Genomic DNA, 12,989 nt, shown 5'->3' on the forward strand with positions numbered 1-12,989 from the left:
GGGTAGAGGAAGAAGGACTCTGGAGGAATTTCATTCCCTCAGAGGACAGTCTCCAACTTTCTGGACTAAATCAAAATTGGCCTCCTTGATCTGGCCTGACTCAATTTACCTCTCTATACTGACTGCCTATCTAATCCTGGCTTTATTTTCCCCTCCTAATCTTCCTGTAAGAAAAAGGGTCGATGACAACTCTGGCTTCTTCAAGCTAAGAGGGGGTGATGTGAGGTGAGCAAGCAGCTTTGGAGTTCCCCCGCCTTTTTTTTTTTTTTGTATTTAAAAAATTCATTCTCTTTAATATGACTTGGAAGACCATTTGTTTGCCAAGTGTAAAATTTTACTTTTTAATTAATTTATTTTTTATTTATATATGACAGCAGAATGCATTATAATCCTTATTACACATATAGAGCACTATTTTTCATATCTCTGGTTGTATACATAGTATATTCATACCAATTTGTGTCTTCATACATGTACTTTGGATCATAATAATCATCACATTCAACCATCATGAATTACCCCATGCCCCTTCCCTTCCCCTCCAACCTCTCTGCCATATCTAGAGTTCGTCTATTCCTCCCATGCTCCCTCTCCCTGACCCACAATGAATCAGCCTCCTTATATCACAGAAAACATTCAGTATTTGTTTTTTGGGGGATTGGCTAACTTCACTTAGCATTATCTTCTCTAACTCCATCAATTTACCTGCAAATGCCATGATTTTATTCTCTGTTATTGCTGAGTAATGTTCCACTGTATGTATGTATGTGTATATATATATATATATATATATATATATATATATATATATATATATATATATGCCACATTTCTTTGTATCCATTCATCTATTGAAGGGCATCTAGGTTGGTTCCACAATTTAGCTATTGTGAATTTTGCTGCTATAAACATTGATGTGGCTGTGTCCCTGTACTATGCTGTTTTTAAGTCCTTTGGGTATAGACCGAGGAGAGGAATAGCTGGGTCAAATGGTGACTTCCATTCCCAATTTTCCAAGAAATCTCCATACTGATTTCCATATTGGCTGCACCAGTTTGCAATCCCACAGCTGTGTATGAATGTACCTATTTCCCCACATCCTCACCAACACTTATTGTTGTTTGTATGCATAATAGCTGCCATTCTGACAGGAGTGAGGTGAAATCTTATAGTGCTTTTGATTTGCATTTCTCTAATTGCTAGTGATGATGAACATTTTTTCATATATTTGTTGATTGATTGTATATCATCATCTGAGAATAGTCTGTTCAGGTCCTTGGCCCATTTATTGATTGGGTTATTTGTTTTTTTGGTGTTTAACTTTTTGAGTTCTTTATATACCCTAGAGATTAGTCCTCTATCTGATGTGTGAGGGGTAAAAATTTGCTCCCAAGATGTAGGCTCTCTATTCACCTCACAGATTGTTTCTTTTAGAAGTCAGGTCAGATTGAAATCTGGTTGGGGAAGAATAGGTTGTAAAACCCTCTGGGGATGGATGCTTCTTCTATGAGAGAGAAACAAAAAAAAACATGAGTACTGAACAAATATTGCAGTCTCTGGAACATGTCAATGAATATCATGAAGATGACAGAAGTCATTATTTTCTCACCAGGAGGTGTGAGTGCTGAGAAATTGACCTCATAATAAAGCCAGAGTAGGCAAGGCCTTTATTTGGGAATGTAAATCTTTAATATATTCCATATGTCCATCCCTGTAAAATGTAGTTAAGTCAATTAATGTCATCTGATCTTGTAAAATTTCTCTACTGGTATAACCTCTGTGTCTAGTAGAGATCCTTTTATTTCTGTTACTTAGGGCTAGATAATCATGCTAGCAGATATTAATCTTACTTGTGTAGGAGGTTAGGAAGATCTATGGATCTTTTTTGAGAGCCACAGCTGAAGGGGCCCCAGCAAACTTCCAGCTGCCAGCTGATGATTGGCTCACAGGGGCCCCAGCAACTTCTAGTTGATTGGCTCCTCTGCGGTGATGCTCATTGGGCTGTTTCCCCGCCCTTTCAGACTACGGAGCTGCTCATTGGGGGACTTTTTTGGCTCCGCCCACGTGACCCAGCCAATCAGCCTCAAGAGCAGGAGGAGTGGGGGAGGTTGAGAGGCTTGTGGGAAGCCAGTGGTGGCAGTTGGGCTCTGAAGGTTTTTCCTGAGGAGCTGTTTTGTTTGGCGTGTGTGGTTCTAAAAAATAAAGTTCGTTTCTTTTGACAAGTGGCTCCTGAATTGTGCCCAGCCAGACTGTGGCATTTGGTGGCCCGTACGGGAACGACTGAGGGTAAGTGATAAGGTAAACTGCTCCCTGAGGGCAGGGCGAGAGGATGGGTAGCCATTTTAAGATTCTTCTTTTGTTTTGCTTCACTTTTGTTTTAAGTTGCCTGTCCCTGGAGATGAGTGAGATGGAAGAAAAACCGCTCACATCTGAGGAAAAACTATTTATGTCTGAGGAACAGATAGGGAGAAAGGACGGATGCACATTTCACGAGGATAGAAAGGCTATAATGATTTTTTGTTGTTCCATTTTTATTTCATTCTGTCTCGGTTTTGTTTGGCGTCATCTTGTTGGGTTGTATTATAGTAGAAATATGGGATCAGAAATTAGTAAAAAACAAACTGAAAGAGTGTTAAGTAAATTGTTAGAGGAAGGAGGCATCCCAGTAAAATCAAGAGCAGTCAGGGCATACGTTGATACAATACAAAAATGTAGCCCATGGCTTTTTAAAGAGGAGTTGTTGAATATATCACAATGGAACCATCATGGTGAAGATTTAAAAAGAATAGAAAAAAACAGCCCAGGGACTCTGCCAGTTGGCACATTGCCATTGTGGATGTTCGTATCTTGTTTGCTTAGTCCAAAGCCTTCAGTTCAGACAATGGTAGAGGAAGGAGAACACATATTGATTCAAGTAAAAGAGAAGGTCTCTCAAGTTAGTCAGACAGAGGAAAAGATTCAAGTAAAAGAGAAGGTCTCTAACTAAAACTATTGACTTGGCAGTTTCACTTGATAGTTATTAGGCATTCCTTCCTAAGAATTTGGGGGGCTAACACATGTGTATATCTTAAGTTACATTTAACTATTAGATATATATTTTGAATGCCTAGGAATAGTTGTGTTTTGGTTTTAACTGTTTTTGCTAGGTGTTTAAGATCAAGCTGCTCAATATTGACTTTGTGCCTATCTGCTCTTAAGAATCAGCTGAGTTCCCATGGGAGTCACTCTTGAGAGCACCTTCTTCGTTCTGCTAGTGCCATTTGTGCTAGGAGTGTCCAGGACTTTCTGACCATGTGGCTTCCTTTGGAGCATCAGGGATGTCTCTTTTTTCCAATGATCCTACTCTTCATAGCAAGTGTACATTTGGCTTTCTGTTCTCCAGTGATCACATTAAACTTCCTGATAGAGAGGTTATGTGGCCCAGAGTTGCAAAGCTCTTTAGAGAAGTTCCCTGTTCCCTGGATTCAGACTGATTCAGAAGGCAAGAGCCAAATATTGATTTTCTTGGTCCTTTTTAATTTAACTTTAATTTTTAAGTTTTAATCTTAACCATATAGCAAATCAGTCTTACCAGTCTTAAATTAAGAGTACAGGGCTTTAACCTTAATATCTATAACCTTACAGTCATTTAACCTTTTTTTAAAATTTACCAATTTATGAAAACATCAACAATGTTACCCAATGGAATTCAAGGAGTTAAGAGTACTTGATGGTATATTTAATAGTTATCACTTTAACCTTGTAAATTAATCAAATGTCTAACAAACACATTTGTAAGTAATTTCATGTCAAATCTATTTATTTTTATCAAGATACCAGATAAGTGTATTAAACAGTATTGGCCATTTCTTCCTGTTGAAGAAAAGTCTTAGAAACAATGGATATTAGACATTTTATAGACACCAATATTTTATTAGTTTTTTTTGACCACCTAGAGAGACTTATAAGTTGTTTAATTTTAAAGATATCTTTACTTTTATCTGTTTACCCAGTTTCAATTGAATCTTTTAGAATCACATGAATTAAAGGTATTGAACGCATTTTTAATTTATGAGTGTTCATTTTCCATCTGTCAATCTTGATATCATGTACATGACAAATCTGTTTTAAACTATGCAACAGTGAGTAGATTTCCTTTCCATTGAACAGTCTAGATTAATGTGATAAGAATAACTCAAGAACCTATAATAGGAGGTGTTGTAGGGGTCAGACAAGGCAGGGCACCAAAGACAGCAGGAAACAGTTCTATTTGGGTGTAGCCAGGTTCAGAGGGTACAGATTTTGCTGTAATCAATTAATCCTCTGAACCCCAAGTTCAGGTAGAACTTTATACCCAGCATGTAAGGGGAGGTGCTCAGATGTTCACAGTCTGCAGCAGTTTACATAAAAGCAGCTTTTCTTTCACTGTTCTGGGTAAGTTAACCCTTCAAGGACAACACCTGAGAAGGGGAGATCTTCTTTTCCCCTTCCTTTCCTCCCTCTGCCAGCTGTTATCATGGAGCTCAATTAGTAACTTCTCTTACCTTAGAGAAATGTTACCATGTCTGTGAAGCTCCAGCTCAAGGCCAGAGGACTTGCTAAACAATTTGTCTTCTTATTGTCACATTTTGCATTTTTAAACACATTTTACAAACTACTATACTGGATAAGTGTTTGTGAAGAACAAGTAAAGGGGCTTTCAGCACGTGGAGTGCTGATTTCTTCCAGGCCAGTGGCCAAGTAAAATAGAGCAACAGGAAAATAAGAAGTTTATCTACATAGATGAACTGTTTTGTAGAGACTCTTTTGCTGAGTCCTAAAATCAATTATGGGGAAGATTTCTGGAGAAGCTTAGTTAAGATTTTCTGTGGAGCAAGGGGGTACTACTACAGGAGGCAGACAGAACTTTAAATCCCTGCACTCCAAATAGATGTCAAATAAATTCCTCATAAGTAAATAGGTAAGAGTATGAAAATTACTCAAAGGGTTATGGTTGACCAGCTTGAAAAGCATATTATGATACAACTTCAGTTCAGGGATAGCCTACGTGATCATCATCATATCACCTATATTTCTTTGTAATTTTTGAGTTTATGACATTGTTATCACCAAAAGGGACATAGCCTAGCAGTCAGGGACAGAAGAGCTTCCTCAGACTTTGTAGCTCCAAACTCTATATCTCTGGTAGTTTTGTACCTTCAGTCACCTAAAAAGGTACACCCCAACACACTTTGCAATGATATACTCATTTACTTAAGGAGCAAACATATTTAAATTCTAGGATGATTTAAAATCAAGTCTGATTAAATAAATCAAACAACAGTTAAAAAGCTCAAGACTTTAGAAGAAAAACTGAATATTAAATGTATAAATAAAATTTAAGTATTTCATGGACCAAATTTCAAAAGTCCCCTTAGAAAGATTTAGGCTAAGAAATTAAGGTGAACAGAAATTGTGAAAGAAGTTTGACAATATCAGCTGCAATAAACCTAATTTTCACTTTCAAAAGCCAAAGTCATCCATGAAGAACTTTCTCTTTGCCTATAGAGGAAGCTGCTTCAAACTAATCATCCTCTTGAAGAACAGCCATACAAGCAGTCAGAACATGAGAAGGATGTGTGAAGAGTCCCTTGTTGAGAGCAAGAAAGCCACGGAGGCCAGAAGAACCAAAATCCCAGCAAGGAGAAAAGAGCTCTGGGCAAACCCAACACCCTATGCATTTTCCTCTTGGGTATTTGCACACACAGACTGCACAGTTACGGGGTAACACTCAGGAAATCCTTGCAAAAATAAACTGTTAGAGGCATCGTTGTGAAGCCCCTAATGATCTAAGCACATATTTTAGCAGTCTCTCAGCAAGGGAGACAAAATTTTTACTTCTGGGTCAGCAAACATAAGAAACCCTGGAAACCCCAAGCTTTCAAGATCCCAGAATCATTATAAGCTAGGAATACAGACAAACCAAAACAAGAACAGATTTAGCTTGATCAAGATGATCTTCTTAGACTTTGCTGGGAGAAAGTTCAACTTACTCTCAGAGAGGCTATCATCAGCAAAATTTTCAATCCAAAATTACCAGCTATGCCAGAAAACAGGAGCTCAAGTTCCAAAAATGAAAACACAGAAGTAGACCCAAAGGAAATACAAGCTGTAGTTATCAAATATTGCAATTAAAGCCACTGATTAATATGTTCAAGAAAATAAATGAAAATTTAGAGTATTACTAAAGAACAAGAATCTATTTTTTAAATACTTAATTTTTTTAAAAAATGTGTATTTTTTTTAGTTATAGGTGGACACAATTCCTTTATTTTTGTGTGGTGCTGCGTTTCAATCCCAGTGCCTCACAAGTTACAGGCAAGCACTCTACCACTGAGCCACAGTCCCAGCCCAGGAATCTATTTTTAAAAGTCAAAATTAAAAATTCAAGTGAATGTACTGGTACATAACAGTACTCCCAGCTATACCAGAGGCTGAGGCAGAATGAGTGCAAGTTTCCAGCCTAGGCAACATAGTGAGACCCTCCCTTTCTCTTACAGGAAAATTAAGGGGACTAGGAATGTAGCTCAGTTGTAGAGCACATACAAAGCTGTGGGTTACATCACCGGCACCAGAAGGGGAAAGAAATGCAAGAATCCAATGCATAAATTCAACAGCATTTTAAACACAGACCAGGAATAATAATTAGTGAACCAGAACACTGGTATCTAGAAAATATTCAAGATGAAAATTGTAAATAATGAAATTCACCACCATAAAAAAAAGCTTTTGATTGGAAAAAGAGAAAGAACCACATAAAAGAGCCTAAGAACAATAGAATATGATGACAAAGGTCTCACATACATGTAACTTAGAAGCCTGGGAGAATCAACATTTAAAGAAATACTGACCAAGTATTTTCCAAAACACAAATGTATTAAGTCAGAGACTGAAGAAGCTCTAGTTGTACCAAAAGGATAAACACAAGAAAACCACACACAAGCCTGACATAGGAAAACTGACCAAAAAGAAAGCAGTGTTCAAATAATTGTTTCTACACCCTAAAACATAGATTTACAACACTCATTCATTCTGGAAACTAAAAAGCAGAAACCTATTTAAAGACTAGCACCCAAGATATTAAAAGTAAACAGCTGGTTTGTATGTGAACACAGTTAATGGTAATAATCAGACATAACTCTATTCTCCTGAAGTACTAAGAAAAAAGAAACAAGTAATGTAGGAACTTTTACACTTTTACTTTCAAAACGCATAAGCCATCTCCCCAGGTCTTCAGAAACCAACATACGCCAATTCCAACACCAGGGATTTCTTCCCCTCCTGCCACCCCATGTGATGTTCAGCCACTGAGGACATTTCTAACCTCCAAAGATGTATTAAAAGAACCAGGTAACATATTGCTTGACTTTAAATAGCTCATTGACTCAAGATGGAAATGAGACTTTTGTGAGTTTTCCACTAATATGAGGCAACAACTGGAACTAAAGTACCCAAGAAAGATCACCCATACCCATAAAATCAGTAGGCTAAAATTTATAACTAATGTTAGGCATGTATATAGACTTTCAATCCCTGTGAATGGATTAGTTCCACTATTCATATTGCTGAGCAGCTTCTTAGTTCCTCAGTAGGGCTGTAACAATCTTAATTAGAGAGAAGCAGCCCCCAGTAATTCATAGGTCACAAGCCCAGTGGTCAGACAGGTCTGACCCAAGCCATTCAACTGAAATACATTGTAGCAAAAAGAAAAGGAGAGGGAAATAAAGAGAAGGAAAACAAAATGTATTTCTAAAACTGATATGGAATAGTGCATTTTCCTAAGATGAAATGAAAATGTAGTAAGGATTTAGAAAACAAAGGAAATATATTCTGGGTAAGTGGTACACTTCTGTAATCCCAGCAACTTGGGAGGATGAAGCAGGAGGATCACAATTTTGTGCCAGTCTTTACAATTTAACAAGACACTGTCTCAAAATAAAATTAAAAATGATTGGAATATAGCTCAATGGTAGAGTCTTCTTTAGCATGCATGAGGCCCTGGGCTCAATTCTCAGTAACTGCAAAACAAAACAGTTTTCTCTGATTTTTATTTCTTATCATGCTCTAAAACCAAAGTGCAACATTAGTTTTTACACAATAAAAACTGCACATAGGAGAGAAAAGGACACAGGTAGAGTCTACATCTTCTGCCAGTCATCCACCCAGTTATAATACTGCACATGTTGGTAGAATGGAAGGCAGCCTCGGATCAAGAGCTCAGGGCCTTCCCGTACATTTTTTTCTCTAGGAATAATATTTGTAAATGGAGAACAGCTCTCTGCCTTATAGCTATATATCAGGCAGCTGCTTAAGCATATACCTTCTTAAACTGCTGCCTCAGATTACTGCCAAGAGATCAGACACCTGACGGGGAGTTAGGAGCCTCAAATTACTTTCTGGTGGTTGCTCAAATTTGAACAAGAACACAAAACATTAATTTAATTTCCACAAATTAGCCCTTGCATTTAAAATGTTTTTATTCATCAGTGGTTGTCATCTATACCTCATTTGGCAAGTTCACCCTAATATTTTCATCAGAGGAGTTCCCAAAAAAGGTGATCTCTACCCAGGCCAAGTAGGGTCCTTGTCATATGTGATGGAAAAGAATTTCAGGTCAGGCACAGTGGCATATACCTGTAATCCCAGTGGCTGGAGGCTGAGACAGGAGGATTGTGTTCAAAGTCAGCCTAGCAATATAGAGGCAGTAAACAACTCAGTGAGACCCTGTCTCTAAATAAAATAGGGCTGGGTATGTGGCTAGTGGTCAAGTGTCTCAGAGCGCAATCCCTGCTACCAAAAAAAAAAAAAAAAAAAATTTCAGCACATACCAAAGACACAAACAGCTTTATTTAGATTTAGGAAAGCAAATACATGTTCAAGGGAGAATGCAGACTATCTCAAGACACAGACATCTTTGTGAGTAAAGTAAGAAATATCCATTCAAGGGAGAATGAAGGCCACCTCCAGCATGAGAGAAACTAACTGCCTTGGTCTGAGGTGTTAACATTTATCGAGATAAAGTAGCTGGGGGGTGTACTAGAGATGGAGTCAGGGTGGAGTTATACAATTTTATGCCAGTTTTTCTAGTGCTTGCACTCTTTTTCTAGAGCTTGCACAATGCTCTTGCATCATTGCTTTTTGAAGGCAAGGATGGCCAAGGGTATAGGCTGAGGACATGGGTTGGTTGTGCACAAATTGCTTAATTTGCATTTCAAATGTTCATGGGCATTTTTTGTCATTGTTTTGCCTTATAGCATATGTTAATAATATTTATTGAAAGACGGTCACTAGGTGCTGAACTAGAGATGGAATCGTGGGAGAGTTATACAAAATGGAGCCAGATTTTCTAGCTCTTGTTCATTATCCTCATATCACATTACTTTTTGAAGGCAAGAACATGGGTTAAGGATATTGGCTAGACTTGTCAAGAGTTGCTTATATGGCATTGCAAAGGTTCATGAATGTTTCTTGCATTCCAAAAACTCAAGTAGGCTTCTGTTTTAAAACTGAGTACATCTTTTTTTTTTTTCTATCTCAAAATGCCTTGAGTTGGCTCTGTATTCAAGGTTCCTGAATAAAGTAGTTTTGAAGTCAGTCCACTTGGGTGCTCTAGGACCCCAAAATTGCAGCAGTAGGACATGGCATGATAAGATATGGGAAGAGACCCTATTATGAAAGATATTTAAACTTATTTAAAAGCTTGAGTCTTTTTAATAAGGAAAGGCTGTTTTTAGCTATTCAGGCTTAGCTCTTCAGAGGACAGAAAAAGTTAAAACTACAGAGGTCAATTTTATACAGATTGACAGTAAGAATGTGCTGTCATGGCATTTGAAACTTACTGACTACTGACTACAGGCCATAAACTGCTATTATGCTAAATTGAGGTAACATTGTGAGCCCAAGCCCATATTTGGGCATTGGTGACTAATGAAAAAGGGGCCTCTATGGAAGCACTATAGAACTCTTTATAAGAACTAACAATAAAACATGCTATTTATGTGAAGCCTTTCCCAGGACCAGACAGTGTGACTTTTTCTGCTAGGATAAGGACTGCAATGTTATCAGTGCCCACAACCATTTATTGTGCCCTAGTATCAATATTATCCCTATTGGTAGGGCAGTTCCTCCAGAAAGCAGCATGAATGATAGCAGACCTAGGGGAAACAGAAAAATTGCAGTAGAAAATAGGAGTTCATAAAACCGAGCCCAAACTGGAAGGACCTCTAAGTCTCCTATAATTAGATGTGGGTGGATTTAATAGCAGCAGGAATGAATGAAAGAAAAATAGATATACAACCTAATGCCACCCTGGTACATGTATGGAAACAATCGCTTATATACACTGTTTTATAAGAATGAATAGGTCATCATTTGAGAAAAACTGAGAACCTTGAAAAACTAATAAGGCCTGACAATTTCAACTTTTTTCTCATAAAAGATTGAATCCAAATTGGCTACACTTCAGTCACATTCTCTTTAGTACATGAAATTAAAGGCCAGACCAGTCTTTGTAGAGATGTACTTCCTTGATCACAAACCCTATTGAATTTCTAGGGCTGGGTGGTAGGCATCTCTATGGTAGAGTGCTTGTTTAGCATTCATGAGATCCTATGTTCTATCCTCAATGCCAAAAACAAAAAACAAAAAAAAACTCAAAAATAACTTCAAGTTTCATAGTGCCCATATCTATCTTGGTTTTTAATACCATTGTAAGTAACCAGAATGCCTTGAAGAAATGGATCATTCCAGAGTCAGGGCATGGGGAATACAAAATGAACTGGGAGTACTTTGTGGCACGAGAAGGTAAGGAAATGCTTTTAAAGTTAACAACAACAAAAAGCAAGATGGTATGTCAAAATTGGCACTGGTGGTAAAAGCTTGAACAATTTGAGGAGCAAATTAAGTAAAAATAATATTGGAATATAACCCACATAATAGAATAAACATTCATAAGTTGGTATTGATACAAAATATTTGAATAAACAAGAGAAAATGGACAGATTTTCCTTAAAGAAAAAAATTAAAACATATTTATTGTGCTCAAGTATCAATATTATCCCTATTAAATGAAAGCCTTTTTCAAAACCCATCATTAGGTTGATAACTACAACATGTCCCACAAGAGAATGCCAAAATTAGTGAATAGAAGTTCAAAGAGAAACAATATTTGCATAGTCCAAATTTTTCTACCAAGATGTTTCTTAATTATAAAGGTTAAAAAAAGGTAATACTATGTTGATATCCTGGCAAACTTCAAACCTTAACCTTCACTAAGGTTAACATCATCAGTAATAAAACACATACACACATACCCCTGATACAATGCACTGAGCAGAGTCCTTCTGTGGTATTTTTTCTTAAAGTCAGAAACTCAATATTATCCTTGGAAAACATCAGACAAATACAAATGAGGTGCATTCTACAAATTAACTGACTGGTATCTTTGCTCATGTCAAGATCATGAGATCTTGGTTAAAGAATCAAGGTTAGAGAATCATCATAGATTGAAGGAAACTGAATGTGTTAGAGTTAATTGCAATGTGGATCCTGGACAGGAAAAAAATAGGGGAAAGACAAGAGAAATTGAAATGAGCTATATAATTAAGAGTATTATAATTAATTTAATCAATTGGATTGTAGTATTATTCCAGTATTAATTTATTGACAATTCTACTATAATTAATCGAGATTTTTTGATGTTTTTTTTTTCTGAGTTTGGGGTGTGTGTGTGTGTGTGTGTGTGTGTGTGTGTGTGTGTGAAAAACATTAAAAAAAACTTTAATGGGTATAGCTACACTGGGAAAAAAAAGGAGGCATGTCTTTAGCCCTTTCTTCAAGGGACTGACAATGACTTTGAGGTTTATAGAATAGGAAAGAGGGCAAGGATTGGAGGTGTGCGTGGCTGGAGACTTTTTACAGCTGCCCTTGAAAGTGATCTTGACCAAGTATGGGTTGTCATTATCTCAATATTGGTCAGGTATTGCCTTATACAGATAACAGAGTTGTTGTTACCTGGGGCCTAGCTTCCACTGATCACATGTTCAGAATTACCTTGTCCCTGGAATCAAAGTTTACTCAGAGAGAAAGAGATAGATGTCCAATGAAGGCAGGGGTGCCAGCTGTTTAATCTTGCTTTGGGCCACCCACCAAACAGACAATTGCAGGCAAAAGTGAAGAGTCTATGTCCTTGTTAAAATTTCCCCATTTTTTGCTCATTCCTCAGATTCTTGAGGTAACTGGATGCCAGCCAATCTAATTTAGCGGGCTTCTTGTCCCAGTGATAATTAGTCTTTAAATAATGGCTGAAGCAAGTAAGCAAAAGGGGTCAGATGTTAAAGCCTAAAAGTAGAAGTATCATCATAAATTATAAACCAGAATTCAAAAGAGAGTCAAAGTCTAAAGACATGAACTAAATAAAATGTGTAGGGTGTTCTCTTTCCTCTTACAAAGCTCCATGAGTATGGGATATGGGGAGAAAAAACTTGGGATCAGAAATTGTGTACTTATAACTACTTATGTCTCTTTCTCCTCCTTGCTCATTTTCCCCTTAAGTTTAAACTTTGAAACAATTATGTCATATTTTTGAATTTAGACAAATTACTTCTTGTTTCCCAATAAGATAAAATACTTTATGCTTTTCTATAGTATTCTAATCAGAACACAGTTGAAATTCTTCATATTTTTGTATATGGACTTAAAACACCTGTTAATTAGAATTTAAGTCTTAGTAACCTTGATTTTTAGTGGAGACCCAGAAACAAAGTAATCTTAAAACTTTTTTCTCCATATACCAAAATTTATAAAAACAGATTTAATAAATGCAAGCACATATATTTTTATTATAGAATTTATTAATTCAAGCACACTTGTGTTTACATTTATCAATTGATTTTTCAGTATTTTAACTTATGACTTAGATTTTTATTAACAAATATAGCTTGGGGAGAGAAGACTGTGCCCTGCTCAAAGTT

At 36.9% G+C, this 12,989-nt stretch overlaps 1 protein-coding gene across 1 annotated transcript in view; it reads right to left on the minus strand.

Moving 5' to 3' along the window:
• The window catches only part of LOC114083021 (broad substrate specificity ATP-binding cassette transporter ABCG2-like), a 65,681-nt gene that overhangs the window by 49,284 nt on the left and 3,408 nt on the right, over positions 1-12,989 (minus strand).

Source organism: Marmota flaviventris, chromosome 7 (assembly GCF_047511675.1).
Source record: "Marmota flaviventris isolate mMarFla1 chromosome 7, mMarFla1.hap1, whole genome shotgun sequence".
Taxonomy (NCBI): domain Eukaryota; kingdom Metazoa; phylum Chordata; class Mammalia; order Rodentia; family Sciuridae; genus Marmota; species Marmota flaviventris.